The following is a 21,502-nucleotide window of genomic DNA, read 5'->3' as shown; positions in this document are numbered from 1 at the left end:
CATGCAGCTAAGAGCTGCTTCAGGGAGATCGGCTCTAATGTACAAATTATTAAAAATAGAAAAAACAATTCCCTGACAAGTCCCCTCATGCGACACTGTCATATGGGGCTGAATTTTCCTCCCGTTGGGGGGGAAGTTGATGGGCGGGCACGCTTCTGATCGGCGTCCCCGATCGGAGGCGCGGCGCCATTTTACGTGGGCGGACCAATTAAGGCCCACCCAGTGTGACTTCTGCACATAAGCGCTATGTGCTCCCTGTGTGGGCGGGGTGGGGGATCCCCAAAATCGAGAGCGCACTCATCTCCCTGGGGCTAAGTGCAGCCTCGGAGATTGGCTCAAAATGTGAAAAAGCTCAAAATAGAAAAATAAAATTTCCCTAACATGTCCCCTCATGTGACAATGTCACATGAGTTGGGACATATTGATAATTTCCAAAAAAACTTTATTATAATTTTAAAAACCCTACATGAAACCTCATCCCGCCTGTGGATGAGGTTTCATGTTTTTTCTATTGCCTGCTGGGGCTCCTGGCCTGCCCACCAACCTTAAGGTTGGACGGGCAGGTCCACTAATTACTTTAATTGCTCTGTCAATGGCCTCAATTGGCCATAGACAGGTCGGCAGGCACGCAGTTGATTTCGCTGTGCCCCCGCCTTCCTGAAAATTTAAATGGGGCAGGGTGACGTTGGGAGTTCCGCCCCCGCCGAGCCCACCCTGGCAAAATTCTGTCCGAAGAGTTTTAAAAATCAGAAATAAAGATTTTAAAAATGTTATAAAACATGTCCCGTCATGTGACTCTGTTATTTTATTTTTATTTGATGTTGGAAACCTCATCCTGCCCACGGATGAGGTTTCCAAAAAAATGCAAAGGCTGCATGGCAACCGTAAGGTTGGACGGGCAGCGAAAAATTTAAGTAAATTAATACTTTAATGGCCTTTATAGGCCTTCTAATTGTCGGCGGGAGCGCTGCCGATTCCTGTGCACGCCCGCTGACCGAACCCGTTGATGTTGGGATGCTTGCCCGACATCATCACCCGTCATTTCACACTTGAGCAGGTCGGGTGCGTGCCCACCCGCCGAGGTGAAATTTCTGCCCAAGGGATCTGGTGCAACACTGGTCAGAGTGCACTTGTTCTGCATATTTACAATTCTATTGTAGCTGTTTTTGTGTTCTGCTTTTGCTTATTTAACACAAATAAGTTTAAAAATATTGGCCAGAATTTTCCTGTCGGCGATTTGGGGGCGAGGCCCGCTCGCCGACGGGAAAATGACGCGGGATGATGTTGGGGGAAACTCCCGACGTCATCCTGGTCCCTTTAAATATTCAGAAAGGCGGGTGGACAGCGCAATCAGCTGTCCGCCCGCCGACCTGTCAATGGCCCATTGAGGCCATTGACAAGATCATTAAGCCAATTAAAGGCCCTGCCCATTCAACCTTAAGGCTGGCGGGCAGGCCAGGAGCCCCAGCGGGCTTCTGAAAAAACATGAAACCTCACCCACCGGCGGGATGAGGTTTCATCTCAGTTTTAAAAAAGTTTATTAAAGCTTCACTCATATTTATTAACATGTCCCATCTCGTGTCACTTGAGGGGGACATGTTAATAATGTTTCTCTTTCTCTATTTTTAAAGTTTTTTAAACATTCAGCGCTCTCCCTGAGACAGCGTTTAGTCTCAGGGAGCAGTGCACTCTTTCGCGCGCATGCATGAAAGAGCGCACTTTGACAGATAGGGAATCCCTCCACCCCCTGCACAGGAAGCGCATAGCGCTTCCCGTCGGGCAGGCCACTGGGCGGACCTTAATTGGCCCACGTAAAATGACGGTCTGCCCTGTTTTGGCGGCGGATTTCGGCTGCCCGCCCGCCGCCGAGCTGGTGGGGCCTGCCCGCCCGCCCACCAAGTCAAAATTCTGGCCATTGTTGCTACATTTAATGATTGCAATATATGTTTTTATTTAATAGGAAACTTTCCTTTGATATTAAAATAAATGGACAATTCTGTGTTAAAATAGTGGGAAAAGAAATGTAATTTGAACACGTTTAAGTATTTGCTATAATTGCCAACAGTCATTTTTGGGCTAAGGTTTTTATTTTAAATGAAAATTGTGTTACTTCATGGGTCATTTATTTACAGAACGTCACAGAGAAATCAAATATAAACAAACATGTACTGTCTACCAACCTCACCAAATAGTGAGAAAATGTTCCCGCTCAAGATTCTCTTGAACTCAAGAACTAGATAGCATAGATTCAAAATATTTGGCAAAATTAGTAAATGTGGTGCGAGGAAAATCTTTTTCACCCAGAGGTTGGTTGGAGCCTGAAACAAACTTTCTGAAAGGGTGGTGGAGGCAGTTTCGATTGAGGTATTCAAAAGGGAATTAGATTGCTACCTGAAAAGAGAGAACATGCAAGGTTACGCAGATAAGGAAAGGGAGTGGGACAAGGTGGAAAGCTTTTCAAAGAGCCAGTGCAGACTTGATGGGCCGAATGACCACCTTCTGTACTGTAAAGATACTGTGATATTGTGATGTTGTTTATTCAAATTGAACAACAGGCTTCAGTTGATTTAAAAGATTAATTAAAAATTAGTAATTTTTCCATTCCATTTATTTAAGTATAACCATCGACTTTTGATGAATTGAGAATAGCGCTTTATAAAAATGTCTCCCCTTCCCTAGGCTTGCCACTCTCCATATCTAACCGAGATAGCATGTGCATGACCTACTCTCCAGCCTCTATCAAAGTTGCTGTGAAACCATCTGCTGGAGATGCTGGATTGCAACTTTGTGACTTTTCTTCCTTTGTTTCCCCTCCCTGAAGGATGAGTTGACGTCCACTTAGCATCTCTTCACAATGGAGAAGGTACACCACAGCCTTATTGGAGTGGGGGATGAATTATGTGCCCCCACTCAATGGCATAACTTTTAACATATAACTTTGAAAATATTTCCATCCCTTATGTTAGCTTAACTGGTAATACTATGCAATCTCGTAAACTAATATCATTTGATAAAAAAACTTACATTAAATTAAATTGTGATTATGTCAAACTAAAAAGGCTAAGAGATTTTAATTGTGAGTCAAAGGTTTGGATGTGTTTGTGATATCAGAGGACTTGCCACTGGAGAGCATATAGGTCCTGATTTATCTAAAGATCTCCACCTAATTCTGCTTGTGTTTGTGAGTTCAGGATATTAGCTGAGGCCCAATGCAATCTAGGTGCAGTCCTGATACTTTGCAGAGCCTTACCTGGAAATGGTAGCTGCAGGTCAGAGAGTCTGCTGGTTTCCAGGCCTTTTAGCATAGTGGCTATTGGTCTTGGATACTTTTAACTGCTGTCCAAAAAAGGGAGGCCTTGGGATGAGAGGGTGGGTTGTGGGGTAGATACCCAGGAAATCTACTGTCTCCGTGCTTTCTATTGTGCCTGGAAGTAAGCAATACCTGTTGCAAAGCAGAAGAAAATTACTACCATAAAGTTCCAAAACATTCATTGTGAAACAGTGATTATCTTTGTCATCACAATGACATAGGTTTGCTTATTTTGCAGTCTAACTTGTAAAGCAAGAAGCACACATGGCATAACAAGCTTATCAAACAGAAGAGATGTTTCATTATCTTGAGATAGCCAACAATTTCAATGCAGAATCTCAGGATAGATTGAGTATATGCGAATGACAGAAACAAAACTGGATCTACATTTCCCATGAGGTGTGCCTTTTAATGTTCTGAATACTTTGAGCATTTTAACCAATTAAATAAGCAGACTTTATAAAATGTACAAGATACCATCAAGTTTAGAATGTTTGTGGAAAATGACAAGAAACAATGTAGCATAAAAATACTTAACTGGCAGAGGCTAACCTCAATAAGCTGAAAAGAGGTCTGGCCAAGATGGATTGGAATTAAAGGCAAAACAGTAATTGATCAATAGGAGGCCTTTGAAGAGGAGATGATTCAGGTACAGATAGAGACATTCCTATGAGGGGGAAAGGAAGGGTGTTCAAAATGAGATCCCTAAAGATGTAGTGGTTAAAGTGAGATGAGAAAGTACGGCTGTGACAAACGTACGATTCATAATACAACAGAAAACCTAGCTAAATATAGAAAATACTGAAGAAATCTAAAAGGGAATAGGAGAGAAAGAGAAAGCATAAGAACAAATTCATGGAAGGAGCACAAAAGTCTTTTAAAAACAAATAATTAGTGAAAGAGCAGTCAAAGGAAGGACGGGATTGATTAGGGACCAGCAATGTGCCAGATCTTCTATTGTGCTTTATCATTTTCTGACTCTATCACAAGGAGAGACCTTCACAAATTTTAGTTCTTTATTGAATACCCAGCTCTTTTTCTGTTCACTTGTCATAGACACTGCAGGCCATATTTTCTGATATTGAGTGCAATGTAGATCTATTTATGTCTGCGTGCATGTAAAATGAAGTTCAATAGGGATAAAAGTATGGTACTGCATATTAGAAAAGTTGGGAAGACATGTTTTCCATACATAGGATAGAACTTGCCAAGGCAGTCATTAAGGGCTGAGCCTGCCAATGCAGTGAGGGCATTTTGATTCCAGTTGGAATTATTTTGTCGTGAGACTTTCACCAACCTGACGTCACAAGCACTTATTCTGTCACAATGTTTCGGGTCAGTTTAATTTGAATAACAAACCCAAACTTCAAGCTCTGGGATTAGCAGTATACTGACATGGTTTGACATGGAAAATGCTGATATGAATGTTGTAATGTTTCTTTTAACTCACGATTAGCTACCGAAGTCAAGTCAATTCAAGTCCATGAGAAAAGCACAAATGTCACTAGGTACTCCCCTGCAAAATGCAGTGAATTTGGATGGTCCTGCCACTAGATTCAAGTATATCATTGTCCAACTATTCCTATGTGCACACAGTTTGTTTAAAATGATTGGGCGATGCTCGTGCCAAATTTCATCATATTACATGAATTTGAAGGAATCTGATGATGATAAGTAACCTTAAAACTAACAACAGCACTGAATTTCCCACCTAGGTCACAGGCTCCCATTCAGACCAGAAATTATACTTTTGTGTTCATCTTATTGAATTAATTATCTTTGAATAGTCCTTCATGACCTGCTGGACTGTACTGTCACAGGCTCACAGGATTCTGGCTGATTGACTGATGGACAATTTCACTGAATCTGTCAATCAGATTTGAACCAGAAGCTTCTCAACCACTCCCTGGTGAAATTGTCAACAAACTCAGCCATCTGATTTAGGATATGGCTCTCATTCAAGATTCCACACAGTCACTTCCATTAAAAAATCTCTGACAATGTGCTTCATCATGTTATATGACATTTTGTCTCTCCAAACAATTTCAATACATCATCTGTTCATCAGTTTTCTGAAACAATGGTCTTCAGTTTAAATTTCTAGTTATATGCTTCTGGTGTCAGGTAAAAAGCAGTGAAAATCATTTACTTTGCAACATCATAATCCTCATTGTACAGAAATGTAGTGAACACATTACTGCTAAGTTACAGTAACAGCTTTTTTTATTGATACTTCTCTACTTCACCAATAATAGGGTATCAACAATTCAAGAAAGCTCTCAGGAAACTGTTTATATCATTCTCTCCCTTAAATTTTGGAGTAAGTGTAGATTTGATGAAGCTATTGGTTATGAAATTCCTCAGGCCGTGATCCCAACTGTTTTGCTGTGATCATACCCACTAGCACCCTCTGTACTAACATTGTTCATCTGCCACATGTAACAGGAAAATCCAGTGTCACTGCCATTGGTGGGGGTTTCCCATACTGGCCCCACTGCCAGCCATGTCCTACTTGATCCTCACCTCCCACGTAAGAGGGTCACTGACACCAAAGGAAAGGCATGGGAACACCATTGCCTCTAAGTTCCTCTCCAAGTCAGATACCATCCTGACTTGGACATTTAACATTTCATCCTTTATCCTGGAGTTTGCTACCTAACAACACCTTCACCACACGGACCGAAGTAGTTCAAAGAGAAGGCCCATCACCATCGTCTCAGGGCAACTAGGGATGGGCAATTTATATGAGCAGTAGAGTTAGCAAACCAGTTTAGAGAAATGCACTGTAGGTTGACTTTTGGGCGAGAAATGAATTCAAGGCAATTATTGTGGTTGCCATTAAATAATTCATGTTTTGCACTTTTGCCTGCAGCGGGCTTTCACAGCAGCTTATGTGTATTGTCAATGTACCATGTATATGATGATTGGTTGAACAGTTTCAATGTTCTTTATTGCAGGGATTGAGAGTGGTGAATGAGGTAACATGGATAGTTCAAGCAGAAAATAATTGTGCAGAACTTCAGGAGAATGAGCATGTCAACTGAAATGCTGAACAATAAACTCATCTCTGGCTGCAAGATGTTGTAGTGTCCTTCTCTCTTTTGCTCCTTCTGAACCTTCACTTGTCTTCTTTGTCAGATATTGTGAGTTCCTCTTGCTCCGCCTCATCCATGTGCAATCCTTTGTGGATTGCAAAATGATACAAGATGTAGCATTCTACCACAATTTATGACACTCTGTGGTGTGTATTGAACTGAGCCCCTAGGTGCTCCAGGCACCTTGCTTCAGGAGGCCGATAGTGTGTTCAATCCTGGTGGTCCTGTGATTTGGGTTGGTCTTCAGACATTCAAGTGTGCTGGGGTTGTGAAGTGGTGTGGAGGGGCTCATCTTATCCCTAAGAAGTCATCCACTAATACATTTCTGGATGGGGTTAAATAAGCAGGGAGATAATTGACTGCCACATGATGAAAGAATTGAGAAAGCTTTCTGGAAACCAGGCATAGACCCACTTAATCCTGTTTCAATAATCGCAGAGCAGTTGCACAACGATGGAATGAAATTCTTTCCATTTAATGAATGCTCATAGTTGATCTTCTGGTGCCTTGCTAGCTATACATATGCATTATATGACTTTCTGCTCATGAGAGAAGCCAGCCAATGCAGCAAATTCCAGAGCCCTTGAATTTTGACTGCTGGTGTTCATCGGGGATTCATTGGGCCTGATAAAGGAATATTGGTTACCTGCTTGTTGCATTTTTGAATTACAGGCAACGTGATGTGTGAAGTGTTCCCTGTAACACCCTGGAATGAGTGATAATTTTCAAAACCCCTCCCACAACTGGTCCACTTGCTGGTGAGCCCTTCTTTGGTGTTGGCTGTGGCCTGTGACTGCCTGAGCTGCCACTCTTGCCCAGTGACCAGTTGCTGCTTTTCATTCATCTTGTGTGGCCAGCTAACTAAGGGGTTGCAGATGAGGCCGGAGTATTAAAATACCCTGGGCCTCAAGCTTAGGCCTGTGAATGCATCTTGCACTTGCCACCCCCTCACCTGTCCAAAACCTGCTGGTGGTTAAAACCAATCCTGTGATGTCTGACTGTGGCTCCAAAGGAAGTTTGATGGTCAAAACTAAAGTTAGACATAATTTTATTGCTACCACCTGGAATAAAAATTTTCATATGAAGATAATAATTTTGACACAATTATCCAAGCAATCAAATTTACATCCTTTTCATAGCCGTTCATTGCAATGTGCAATATCTTTTAGTCATGTGTAGCGGGGGAGTTGCACTGGGTCCTGGCTCCCGACTTTCACCATAGGCATGAGGCCAGAAGCTGGGCCTGGCCTTCTGCAGGGTATTCTCCACGGGGCATACCCTGTGGCTACCAGAAAGTTCAGTTGGCTGGGCCTCTGCCTGGTGGCGATGGTGGGGAGAGCACTGGGCAGGGGAATTGGTAGGCCCCTGTGGGCCCCTCTGGTGCATGAAATGGTGTCCTTTGCAGGCTGGCGGATTGGGGACGGAGGCCATGAGGAACGGGATGGAGCAGGAGCAGGAGAGATCAGCCTGAGGCCTATGCCACCCGGAGACCAGCCAAGGAGGATTGGAGACAGCTGGTGAGGACCCAAAAGGACAGTCTGGGCAACACAAATCCCTCCTGAGCCTGTGGAGCCCTGAGAAGAAGGGCATACTGTTCTGAATCTGGATGGCAAGGCAATCTGGCTCGTGTGTTCTAGGGGAACTAGCTAGAGCGCTTCGTCTTTAAACTTTGTTTCTCTGCTGTGTCCAATTTAAAGCCCATTCCATTATGTGAAGATTGGGGAAAGGGGATAAAGGAAAAAAACTCAGGACCATGACCTGGCACGCTAGCTGAACACTGGTTCACATTGTTTAACAAGCAAGTCCACAACACTGCTGATTCACGATGAAGAGTTGAGCCCTTACTGGCTTTTCTGTGTTTTGTAGTGTGGAGCAATGGTCGTCCATTGTAAAAAAAAATGTTCATTTCTTTAATATAAGCTTTTACACAAGTGTATTTATAGGTTTGAGGCCGGTGGAATAAAAGATCTGTGTGCTGGAACTTTTGTGCATTCTGGGTGCTTAAATCCTGTGTGACAGAATCCATATACTCATCTCTTAAAGCCTAAAAACACTGAAGTAAATTCTATTTCTGTAGCTAATGAATAGATTTCAGATTTTATACCGTTTAAAATAAAAGAAAAGGAGTTCCCTAAAAAGGAAGACTTTAGTATTCAAAATATATTTGAAATGCATGTGTTTCTGTAAGTTTGTTTTCTATGTATTATAAGTTTAAGTTATTGGGCAGTAGTCTGGTCACATATTTGAAGTGTTTTCCAGGTCTAATAAAACATAATAGCCCAATGCAGCATATGAAGAGGATAACCACAGATTGTTTAATGCATTGTGTAATTACTTGAAAAAATTAAAAATTAAAAAAATCTCATAAGGATGCACCAAGTTATATTGATTTATAAACTGCAGCTGTGTTATGTTGGTCTCCTGAGATCCTTACTGCTTGAATGCTTATGTTTTTAATGTGCCAAAGAATTGAATGCTGGCAGGAGTCACAATTGATTCAGGTTGTGCTAATAATGGAACAGCAAAGTCTGGCTTCATCAACGCAAACATGTCTGAGAAAGTTGTGTGAATGGGTAAACAAAATCAGTAGCACTTACAGCTCATAGGCAGAAAGTCTGGATGACTGCAGAACATCAGGGGCGGAACTGTGTTCAGAAATCTTAAGGATCTGCAAAGGTTTAAGGTGAGACAGAGCTTCTTGTGAAAGTCTGCTTCATTTAGAACTGTCATTGCTAACTCCTGCTTGAATTGTTGTATTGTGTCAGGAAAATATTACGTGCAATTCTTCATTGGACAACAGGCAGGAAATTTCTAGAGTTTTTTTGAAAGTACTGTACTGTGTAGCAGTAGCAAAATGGAAGCTGCAGCCATGCACTTGGTCTTTGCTTTCAGCTATGGTGCTGCTGTGGTTATGGAGTACCTTCTTTTCGCATGTATAACTGTTTTTCAAGCATTATACATCAGCATTTCAGGCTGATGAGAGTCACATCAATTCTTTATGATTAATCTTAAATATTGGTAATAACGATACAGACCTTTCCAGCAGTTTCAATTCTTTTTGTGTCTCAAGGCTCTGATGTTAACTTCAGAAATATTAGGGAAATTGATATAATGTTAAAAATCATTTGATATTACATACTTGAGTAACATTGCACTTCAAATAACCTCTGGCATTCCAGAGCACTTCACAATATTTACATCCTGTCGGGATCATATTCAGTGAGCTCAACTACTCTGTTGACATTGTTATGATCTCTGACTCAGGCACTATTTTGATTTTTTTAGAGCATATTTAAAAATTTAAATGAATAAATAATCCTCTATCTTTTGAGGATAATTATTTTTAGAAGTTTCATGTGGATTGGAATATTCAAAACAGTTTCCTTTGACTATCCACATCTCATCCAAGCATGTAACAAATGTTGTTCTCGATTTCAGCTTTCTTTGTTCAGGAAACCTGTAGGAACTTATAGATACATGAGTAATATTAGTGTGGGAGATCTGTTTATTAGTAGAATTATACTAATTACTATTAAGTCCTGGTTTAGGCATATGCTTCTTTATGGTGACGCAAAATGACACCATAAAAGTAGCTGGAGAAAAATATAATCAATTTAGGACAAACCTGCACCAAAACAGTTCCTAATCTATGATAATATCCAGCGCCAGAAGTTTAGCACACCAGGCCCTGATCACTGGAGTTAAAATCAGGAGCGCCATAGGCTGCATAATAATAATGAGGAGAACATTGCAGTGATGAACCAGTCAGCTTTTTATCATTTTCAATTCAAGTAAAACATATATAATTCAAAGGGGCCTAATTCAGGAAAATATCAAGCAAGGGCAAAAATAAAAGCTCTAGTTCTCCGCCGATAAATGTGCTGTTGTATATCAACTTCTCTTTGCCTATGTCAGTCAATATTAGTGCTGGTAATGACCCTATCCTAGAACATACATCAAATTAATTGTACAACTTGGTCATAAATATTCTGCAAATAGTTTACTGTTGGCTTTTTTGAAGATGATACTTGTTTCAACATAAGTAGCACTTGTATTTTGAAAAAAATTAGGCTCTTGTCCTCATCTGGTCTTTTAATGTCTGACAGACAATAATTTCTAAATAACATATTTGCCTAAAGAAAATTTTATGAGTAAATTTCCTCAGTTTCTCATGTTTTACTGCTGTCATTTTGCCAGAAGTGCAATGGAAACCCTGTAAGCGTGTGTAGCAATGCTTCTCATATCCATCGAAGTTATGGTACCAGACTGGGAGAAGCTTCAAGGAAATTTTTTCTCAAAAACATCAAAGATCTTTATTGTGAAGTGAATAAATAGAGAATGCAATATAGAGGATAGAATATATAGGGTATATAACATGATATATAGAACGTATATAATATATTGAATATGTCCTGGGACATAGTTGCAAGAGTTCCTCAGGGTAGTGTCGTTGGCCCAACCATCTTCAGCTGCTTCATCAATGACCTTTCCTCCATCATAAGGTCAGAAGTGGGAATATTCGCTGATGATTGCACAATGTTCAGCACTATTCGCGACTCCTCAGATACTAAAGCAGTCCATGTCCATATGCAGCAAGACCTGGATAACATTCAGGCTTCGACTGATAAGTGGCAAGTAACATTCGTGCCACATAAGTGCCAGGCAATGACCATCTCCAACAAGAGAGAATCTCACGATCGCCCCTTGACATCAAATGGCATTACCAACGCTGAATCCCCTACTATCAACATCCTGGGGCTTACCTTTGACCAGAAACTGAATTGCACCAGCCATATAAATACTGTGACTACAAGAGCAGGTCAGAGGCAGGGAACGCTGTGGTGTGTAATTCACCTCCTGACCCCCTAAAGCCTGTCCACCATCTACAAGGCACAAGTCAGGAGTGTGATGGAATACTCTCCACTTGCCTGGATGAGTGCAACTCCAATAACACTCAAGAAACTTGACACCATCGAGGACAAAGAGGATCACATCAATTCTTTATGATTAATCTTAAATATTGGCAATAACGATACAGACCCTTCCTGCTGTTTCAATTCCTTTTGTATCTCAAGGCTCTGATATTAACTTCAGAAATATTCAGGAAATTGATATAGGGCAGGATTTTTCAGTTGGAATGTGGGGGTGGGCCTGACACGCTGACATGTAAAATTCCGCACGCTGATATCGGGCGTGCGTCCCGATGTCATCATTCTGTCTAGCGATGTTTCGTTTGGTGGGCGGGTGCGGAGTCCGCTGCGCGCCTGCCGATATATAAATGGCCTATTGAGGCCATTACATTAAGCATGTAATTAATGTAATTGTTAACGTTGCCCGTCCAACCTTAAGGTTGGCAGGCAGGCGAAAAGGCCATGCGGCCTTTACGTTTTTAGGAAACTTCATCCATGAGCAGGATGAGGTTTCCTAAAGCTTTTATTAAATAAATAAGAAATTTCTCCGAGATCTAAAAACATGTCCCGTCTCATGTGACACAGTGACATGAGGGGACATGTTTAATAAAATATTTTCTCCACTTATTTAATTATTTCAATATCGATTCAATCTCCCTGAGGCAGTTCAGTGCCTTGACTCTCCCTTCTCCCCCCAGCCCACACTGGTAGTGCTGAGCGCTACGGCTTGTGTCTTATGCTGGGTGGGCCTTAATTGGTCCACCTATGTAAAATAGCGGCGTGGGGCCGATCGCAGACGGTGATCAGCTCCGCGACCGCCCCTGCCCATTCCCGCCGAGCCCGTCCGCCGCCTGAAAAATTCAGGTCATAGTGTTAAAAATCATTTGATACTACATACTTGAGTAACATTGCATTTCAAAGAACCTCTGGCATTCCAGAGCACTTCACAATATTTAAATCCTGTTTGGATCATATCGCATGAGCTCAACTACTCTGTTCACATTATGATGATTAGACAAAGCAGCCCAGTTGATTGTGACCCCATTGTTATGACTGGGATGGGAAGAGTGCGCAGCTGATCTAGCCCCTCTACTCCAGAGGTTGTACCATTAGTTTAAAAGTTTAATTTATTCACCAACGTGGCCAATTGTTTAAATTCACTACTGGCACCCAGAAATAATAGACTTTAACCAGGCTTCATTCAATAAACAACAAAGTTAATAGTTTATTATAAAACCAGTCATGTCAAATAGAAAAGCAAAGCTTACCAATGTACAGTAAACAAACAAACACACACACAATCTGCCTTCAGTGAGCTTTCTTTTCGCGCTCCCCTGGCCCGTGCTGACTTCAGCGCACTCGCCCTCACCCCGCCCCCACGCCGGCAGTGCTGAGCTTTTCAGCACATGTTTCGCATTGGCTGACCATTAATTGGCCAGCCAGCGTGAAATCGTGGTCAGGGGCCGATTATGGGTGGTGGCCCGTTCCCTGGTCGCTCCCCGGGCCCGCTGACCTGAAAATTCTACCCAAGGAATGGTCCTTCTCTTCTCAAAGCAAAACCAAAATCCAGTTTTAAAACACAGTCTTCCAGGCATGGCTTTTTTTTTAAGAGTCATAAAACCCATGTGATCCCCTTTGTACAAAGTTCACCCGGTCAAGAAGATGGCAGTTTTTTTTTCAACTGTTTAATTACCCTTTATTGTAAAAGGATGCTTTTTCCAGGAATAGCAATCAGAGTAAGGGACAGTGTCTTTTAAAACACAAGCTCTTCCAGAATGTCCTAAGTCCTTGATGATGAACCATTTTCTGTGATTAAAGTGTTCATGACACCATCCACCATCTCAAACATTCACTCCCTCCATCACCAGCACTCAGTGACAGCAGTACATACCACCTACAAGATGCACTGCAGCAACTTACCAAGCCTCCTTCGACAGCACCTTCCAAACTGTGACCTCCACCACCTAGAAGGACAAGGACAGCAGATGCATGGGAACACTACCACCTTAAAGTGCCCCTCCAAGCCACACACCATCCTGATTTGGAACTATATCACTATTCCTTCACTGTCGCTGGGTCAAAAATCTGGAACCCCCTTCCTAATAGCACTCTGGACATACTTACACCACATGGACTGCAACAGTTCATGAAGGCAGCTCACCACCACCTCCTCAAGGGCAATTAGGGATGGGCGAGAAATAGTGGCCTAGCCAGTGAAGTCCATATCTTGCGAAAGAATAAATTTTTAAAAATATAGGATATAGGACATTGAAATTTTATGATGATGCAAAGATTAGAAGTTGTGCAAACGTTTGAGGATTGTAAGAGACTTCATGGTAACATAGGAAAAATTGGTGGAATGAGCTTATAAATGGCAGAGGCAATTTAATATGGATAAGTGTGAAGAACTCCATGTTAGAGTTGGAAATAAAACATGGAGTATACTTACATTTAGTGAAAAGACACTGAAGGGTATGGATGAACAGAAAGACCTAAGGATTGAAATACATCATTCCCTGGATATATAGGTGCAGGTAGAGAAAACAACTGTATTTTGGTACATACAAATAGGAGAACAATGTACATGAATGAAGGAGTAATTATAAATGTATACCAAATATTAACTAGACCACAGTGAGAGAGAGTTCTGAACAGTTTTGAGTATCTCAAAGTCATAGATAAAGAGAATATAGATCCAGTATGCTGATGTCAGCGATGGGCGACTGTTTCTGAGAAAAGACTCTGATACCGCATAGGACGGGGCAAGAGGTTTTTAATAGCCAGCGGGTTTCTGGCACAAAACCACCGATCTCAGTTAGCCTGTCACAGTATGAAGCCATGTGAATTTTAACTGCCAGGGCCTATTAACAAACCGCTAATTGGTTCCTGATACACTGGTCTTCACCTGGTGGAAAAGCAGCGATGGTTTCCCTGCTTACACCAAAGTTAAAATTGGCCAGGGGTCAACCATGTCACTGGACACCCATCAGCATATGTGTGTTTGAACCAATATTGGGTGAGTGGTTTAAAGCCTGTCAAGAAACATTTGTTAATATCAGATAAAAGCAAAAAACTGCGGATGCTAGAAATCCAAAACAAAAACAAAAATACCTGGAAAAACTCAGCAGATCTGGTTTATAACCAGCTTAGATTTCATCTCTCTTCTATTTTTACTTAGTTCTGTTGAAGGGTCATTCGGACTCGAAACGTTAACTGTGTTCCTCTCCGCAGATGCTGCCAGACCTGCTGAGTTTTTCCAGGTATTTTTGTTTTTGTTAATATCAGAAATAGTTCCTTGGTAAATAACCCAGGGTATTTTAACTGTTGCCCCGTCTCCCCCCACCCACCCAGTTTCCACTAGGCTTCAGGATGAACACCCCAACTCCTGAATTATTCCAATGGAGTGGATGAGGCTAAAAGAAGGTTTAATAGTGGTTTTGTAAATTAGGAAGAGTTTTGATACAATGAATAGGAAAGGACTATTCCCTCTGGTTGGGGAAGCTGTGATACAATGTCATCAATTTAAAGTTATCACCAGGAGAGTGAAAAGAAAAGTTAGGAAATTGTTTTCATGCAGAGGATAGATGGATCATAGATTATTTTGCAAAAGACAATTATTAAGGCAGAGACTATAGCATCTTGAAAGGAAAACTGGATAAATATTTGAACCAGAGGAAGATTAATGGCTAGACGGAAAAAGCAGGACACTTAAATTAGTTTTGAAATGCCTTTGCAAAGATCCGGCACCCACATGATTAGACGAATAACCTTTTTGTGTGTTGTAAACTGCTATGGTTCTATGATGATGTATGTCTTTGAGTGATTGGAAATTTGAACTAATTGCTGTGCGTAAAGCCTCCCCTCCTGCCTTTCTCAATTGTAATAATACTGCACATTGATTGCTTGCAGGCATTTCATTCATGACAAATCAAAAGATGGCATTCTATAATTTTGAAGTGAGAAACATGAATTAACATAGTTTAAATAGCAGCAGTGGTAAAGTATTGGACTTTCCATTCATTACGCTTCTAACTGTCCACAGACTTTTCGTGGGCTTTCGAGCAGCAAATTATAGTCATCAGGCATCTGAAACAGTGCACCACCCTTTACAGGGATCTGGAGCCTTATATAAAAAAATATAGGATATAGAACAGGAGGAAGAGGGGTGAAATGATTCCCTATTCTACCACTCCAGGTCTGACCATAACAGGGTTTTATTTGTGAATTTATAAAGATGAAGGTATTAATTCAATGTCTGTGCTTAACCGTTTAGGTGCTGATTGCAGAGAAACCAGCCTGACAAGTGTCCTTGAGTTTAAAGCACTAAGGGGTTATTGAACTAAAAACCCACTCAGGTAAAGATATAAAAATAATTAAAAAGGTAAACCGACATCCTGATCTTCGCAACACACACATATGCAAATGCAAAAATAACAAGTTATACAGTAGGAGGTTGCTTTTTGGTCAAATTAAAATTCACTCCTAAAAGGTAAAAAATAGAGAGTTCACTGTTTATGTGTCCTTTGCTGGTTTCCGTGACTGAAGCAGAATTTTTCATGGTGGTCTTGAAAATTCAGCAGAGTTGAAGTCCATGTAAGCAAATTCTTTTTATTTTAACATAATCCATCTTTTCCAAAAGTTAATGATTTTTGCATCTGATGTTCTTTTCGATTGAAAATTCTCTGGGCAGAATTTTCTGCCTGTCGGGCGGACGGGCCCAACCCAATCGCCGGCGGGCAGGGAGCCGATCCCCGCCGGAGAAGAGGGCCCCGCTGCTATTTTAAGTAGGCGGGCCAATTAAGGCCCGCCCAGCGTGATGTCCGGCAGGAAGCGCTATGCACTTTCTGTGCGGGTGGGGGGGCGGGGGGGGATTCCCCAAAAGCGAGAGTGCGCTATTTCACACATGCGCGTGAAAGAGCACACATCTCCCTGAGGCTAGGTGCTGCCTCAGGGAGATCGCTGACAGTTGTATAAACTTTAAAAACAGAAAAATAAAAAGGTCCTTAACATGTCCCCCTCATGTGACAATGTCACATGAGATGGGACATGTTAATAAATTTCACTGAAACTTTAATAAATTTTTTAAAACCCTACATGAAACCTCATCCCGCCGGTGGATGAGGTTTCATGTTTTTTCAGAAGCCCGCTGGGGCCCCTGGCCTGCCCGCCAACCTTAAGGTTAGACGGGCAGGTCCTTTAATTGTTCTAATTATCCTGTCAATGGCTTCAATTGGCCATTGACAGGTCGGCGGGCGGACAGCTGATCTCACTGTGCCCCCACCTTCCTGAAGGTTTAAATGGGGCGGGATGACGTCGGGGGTTCCCCTCGATATCATCCTGCGTCATTTTCTCGTCGGCAAGTGGGCCCCGCCCCCTGCTCGCTGACGGCAAAATTCAGCCCTCTGTCTCTGTGCTGGATTTCAAACTATAATAGAGATAGGGTCTTGAACTTGAGAGAGAGAAATGGTGTTACTGCTCCATTTGGCAGATTTCTCCCAGACCCTTGCTTAGCAGCTTGGGTGTTGTAATAAAAAACATTTAAAAGTGGTTATTCTAGTCACATGACCTCTCTCCCCGGACCGACCATAGCTATTGTTTTATGGCCTACCCACCTCACCCACATAATGTCCCAGCCATTAACTCCTGAATGACCCAACATCCATCTTGATGAGATAAGAAGAACACCTTCCATATAGTTATTCTCCCAGTAGACTCTCTGTATCCGCTTGAGAGGTAGCTTTATAGAAATGCAAATGGTGAGGTCTAGTACAATTTCAGTAAACCTTTTGAAATAGTTCTTGACATCAGCAGGTGTGAAATTCCATAGGAGGTTGTCAGTACATCTCTTAATCGTAATTGACATTGGAAACTTCCAGAAATGGCCAATTTGTAATACTAGCCATCAGGTGACTTGTGACAGCCATCTTAAGTTAGTGCCTTTGCTTGCTTTTTAAAAGTCCTTTAAAAGCAGTTCAATGTATAATTGACCAGCCAATGAAATTAAAGATTAATATCAGATATGCACAGGTCACAACATCATGACATACCTACGTGAACAGGACAAACAACAATGGCCCAGATCTTCCGATCAGGATTGGAAACCCTATTTCCAACCTTGATCGTACAAGAAAATGCACACTTACCTTCCACTGATTTTTCCGAGCAATCTTTCAATGGAGGATCCTTCACATCTGACCCAATGCAGCAATCCTCATAGGGAGAAGCACAGAGAATCTGCGCAGAAGCCATGTCCCCCTTTTATGGTGCTGGCTGCCATATTCCAGTAAGTAAAGAGTTTAAATGTCCCAAAGCTGTTTTGAAAACAGCTATGGAGAGATGGTAAGTATGTAAGGTAAATGGGTAAGGGGGCTAGGGTGGTAGGTGGTTATGTGGGTGAGGTGGGTAGGGTGGTTGGTAGGAATTGAGGTTGGGTTGGGGGGATAATTGGGGAGTCAGTGGGGGAGTCGGGTGCTGGGGCCCATCAGGTCAGGTCGGGGGTCTAGTCAGGTCAGGTTCGGGGGAGTCGGGTTAGTCTGAGGGTCAGGGGTATAGTTGGGCATTCAGGTGGGAGTCAGGGGAGGGGTCAATGTGAGTGATTGGGGGGCGGTCAGTTGTATAGTCACCCAGATGTTAGACTAGGACTTTTCCTGTCTAATATTGCCTGGGTAAATATTCAGGTAGGTGAGTTGGAACTGTCTGAAGTCGCCGACTCTAAATCAGAGTTGGAGATTTTTTCAGAGGGTCCTGGAGAGTAGGGGAATTGCCCATCAGAAGTTCAAACTTCCTGGGCAATTCCCATGGAGTCCTTGCATTGGGACTTCTGAGGAGTCCTGTAGCACATCTTCCGGGTTCCAACTATCTGGGTACTGGAAGATCTGGGCCAGCATTTCTTCTTAGACAAACAAATTGGAGAATCCTTGCTTAGGCATGCAGAGTCTGAACCAGGAAGTGTATGTTAGAAAAAATAATTCAATGCAAAGTCACGAACAGGAAGCAAAATAAAAAGAGGGAAAGAAAGATGGGACTAAGAGAGAGAGTTGAACGAGACAGAAAAAGTAAAATCAAAAGGATTTGTTGCAATTTTCATTTTTGAAAAAATTCCAACAATGATTCTAAAGGAATAAAACTCCACCCTTGCAAAGTGGGTAAGTGGAGTACAGACAGTGCAGGGTGGAGCTTAAGAAAGCAATTAGGAGAGCAAGGAGGGGATATGAGAAAGCTCTGGCTGGTAAAAGTAGGGAAAATCCCAAGATATTCTATAAGTATATCAATGGGAAGAGGATAACCAGGGAAAGGGCCCAAAAGGGACCAAGGGGGAAATCTATGGGTGGAGCCAGAGGACATCGCTAGAGCGTTGAATGAATACTTCACGTCCGTCTTCACCCAAGAGAATGAGGACGAAGGTATCGAACTTGGGGAGAGAGACTGCGAGGTTCTTAAGCAAATTGATATAGGGAGCGACAAGGTATTGGAGGTGTTGGCAGGCTTAAAAGTGGACAAATCTCCGGGTCCGTATGATTTGTGTCCCAGACTGCTGAGAGAGGCAAGGGAGGAGATTGCAGGGGCTCTGACTCAAATTTTTAATTCCTCTCTGGCCACTGGGGAGGTGCCAGAGAACTGGAGAACAGCTAATGTGGTTCCGCTATTTAAGAAGGGTTGTAGAGATAAGCCAGGGAACTACAGGCCAGTGAGTCTCACGACAGTGGTAGGGAAACTATTGGAGAAATTTCTGAAGGAGAGTATCTACCTCCACTTGGAGAGGCAAGGTTTGATCAGGGATAGTCAGCATGGCTTTGTCAGAGGGAGGTCATGCCTAACAAATTTGATTGAATTTTTTGAGGAGGTGACCAGGTGTGTAGATGAGGGTAGTGCAATTGATGTAGTTTATATGGATTTGAGCAAAGCCTTTGACAAGGTCCCACATGGGAGACTTATAAAGAAGGCAAAGGCACATGGGATACAGGGTAATTTGATAAGGTGGACTCAAAATTGGCTTAGTTGTAGGAGGCAGAGGGTGATGACAGAAGGATGCTTTAGTGACTGGAAGCCAGTGTCCAGTGGCGTACCACAGGGTTCTGTGCTCGGTCCCCTATTATTCTTCATTTATATAACCGACATAGATGACTTTGTGGGGGTAGGATTAGTAAGTTTGCGGATGGCACAAAGATTGGCCGGGTGGTTAACAGGAAGGTTGAGTGTCTTGGGCTACAGGAAGATATAGACGGGATGGTCAAATGGACAGATAAGTGGCAGATGGAATTTAACCCTGAAAAGTGTGAGGTGATACACTTTGGAAGGAGTAACTTGACAAGGAAGTATTCAATGAATGGCATGGCACTAGGAAGTTCTGAGGAACAAAGGGACCTTGGCATGTGTGTCCATCGATCTCTGAAGGCGGAGGGGCATGTTAGTGGGGTGGTGAAAAAAGCATATGGGACACTTGCCTTTATCAGTCAAGACATAGATTACAAAAGTAGGGAGGTCATATTGGAGTTGTATAGAACCTTGGTGAGGCCACAGCTGGAGTACTGTGTGCAGTTCTGGTCGCCACATTATAGGAAGGATGTGATTGCACCGGATGGGGTGCAGAGGAGATTCACCAGGATGTTGCCTAGGATGAAACATTTAAGTTATGAAGAGAGGTTGGATAGACTTGGGTTGTTTTCGTTGGAGCAGAGAAGACCTGATCGAGGTGTACAAGATTATGAGGGGCATGGACAGGGTGGATAGGGAGCAGCTGTTCCCCTTATTTGAAGGGTCAGTCACAAGGGGCATAAGTTCAAGGTGAGGGGCAGGAGGTTTAGGGGGGATGTGAGGAAAATCTTTTTTACCCAGAGGGTGGTGACAGTCTGGAATGCACTGCCTGGGAGGGTGGTGCAGGCGGGTTGCCTCACATCCTTTAAAAAGTACCTGGATGAGCACTTGGCACGTCATAACATTCAAGGCTATGGGCCAAGTGCTGGTAAATGGGATTAGGTAGGTAGGTCAGGTGTTTCTCACGTGTCAGTGCAGACTCGATGGGCCAAAGGGCCTCCTGCACTGTGATTCTGTGAAGTTTACAGTGGCCAAGAGGTTGCTTCATGGTAATTAAGATTTATCACGCCTTTAGAAATTCACTTGCACTTGAACGAACAAGCCCTCAGTTTTTCTGGTGCTTTTAGTGGGTATCTATCTCATGGTAAGTACTGCAACCTTACTGTGTCCCTGTGTTTGAATGCTGAACTTCTCGGTGAGGTACTGTGTAGTGGAGGGGGCAAATTGGGAAGCAACTTTCTGATTCTGTGTTTAACTGTGCTTGCGCAAATGTTGGAGGTTGCCATCTTATTTACTCCACAGTAACAGTAGCTGCTGATTGCCTCATTGTTACTTCTACTGCAAAATCCAGGCAATATATTCAAGCTTTTCTTAAGAATTGCAATATCATGTTTTGCTCTATAAAATTTCTTTGGAATTTTGTATATAATGATGCAATGTGCAATTTACTGTAAGTTGACTCAGTAATGCTTGTTGATCACCTCATATCTTGAATTCTGATTTATGCAGGCTCTACATGTAGTGTAGTAATAAACCAAATGATGTTTCCCTATGGGACTCTTAAATGACAGTATAACAATATATAAATATTTAACATTAAAAAGCATTTAAATTTACATTTATATAAAGTTGTCACTACATCATTGCATATTATACCATATATTCCTTAATGTCAATTGAATATATTACTTACAAGTTGTTTTGCGGAATGTGCTTAGGGTGTGAGTTAAATTGAGATTAAATCTGACATTTCATGAACAAGATCTTAAATTTTCTGAAAGTTGTTTGTATTTTGTCTAAGGGAAACCCACCCACATGATAGATGGCAGAAGAGCAAGGTAAGAACCCGCCATTAATTGAAGATTTAAGACAATTATTTGCTTGAACATAAAAATACTGGTTAATTTTATGCATTTTTTTTACTGTCTTTATTTGAAGCGAAATGATCACAAAATTTTAAATGTGGCAATCGTATCACTGAGGGTTTATCCCTGGTGAATCATAATGATTCAGCACTTCCACTCCTTCACTGTTCTCTATATTATCAGTGTCCTCTCCTTTATCATGATGAAGGTCCTTATCTTTATGTATTGTTAGAGAGCAAAGTTATGCAGCACACAGCAAGCCAATATTTTGTGTACCGTAGTGCGGTG

The sequence above is a fragment of the Cetorhinus maximus genome, chromosome 19 (genome assembly GCF_964194155.1).
Source record: "Cetorhinus maximus chromosome 19, sCetMax3.hap1.1, whole genome shotgun sequence".
Lineage (NCBI taxonomy): Eukaryota > Metazoa > Chordata > Chondrichthyes > Lamniformes > Cetorhinidae > Cetorhinus > Cetorhinus maximus.
The sequence above is the reverse complement of the archived record's forward strand: the minus strand, read 5'-3'. Positions refer to the sequence as shown.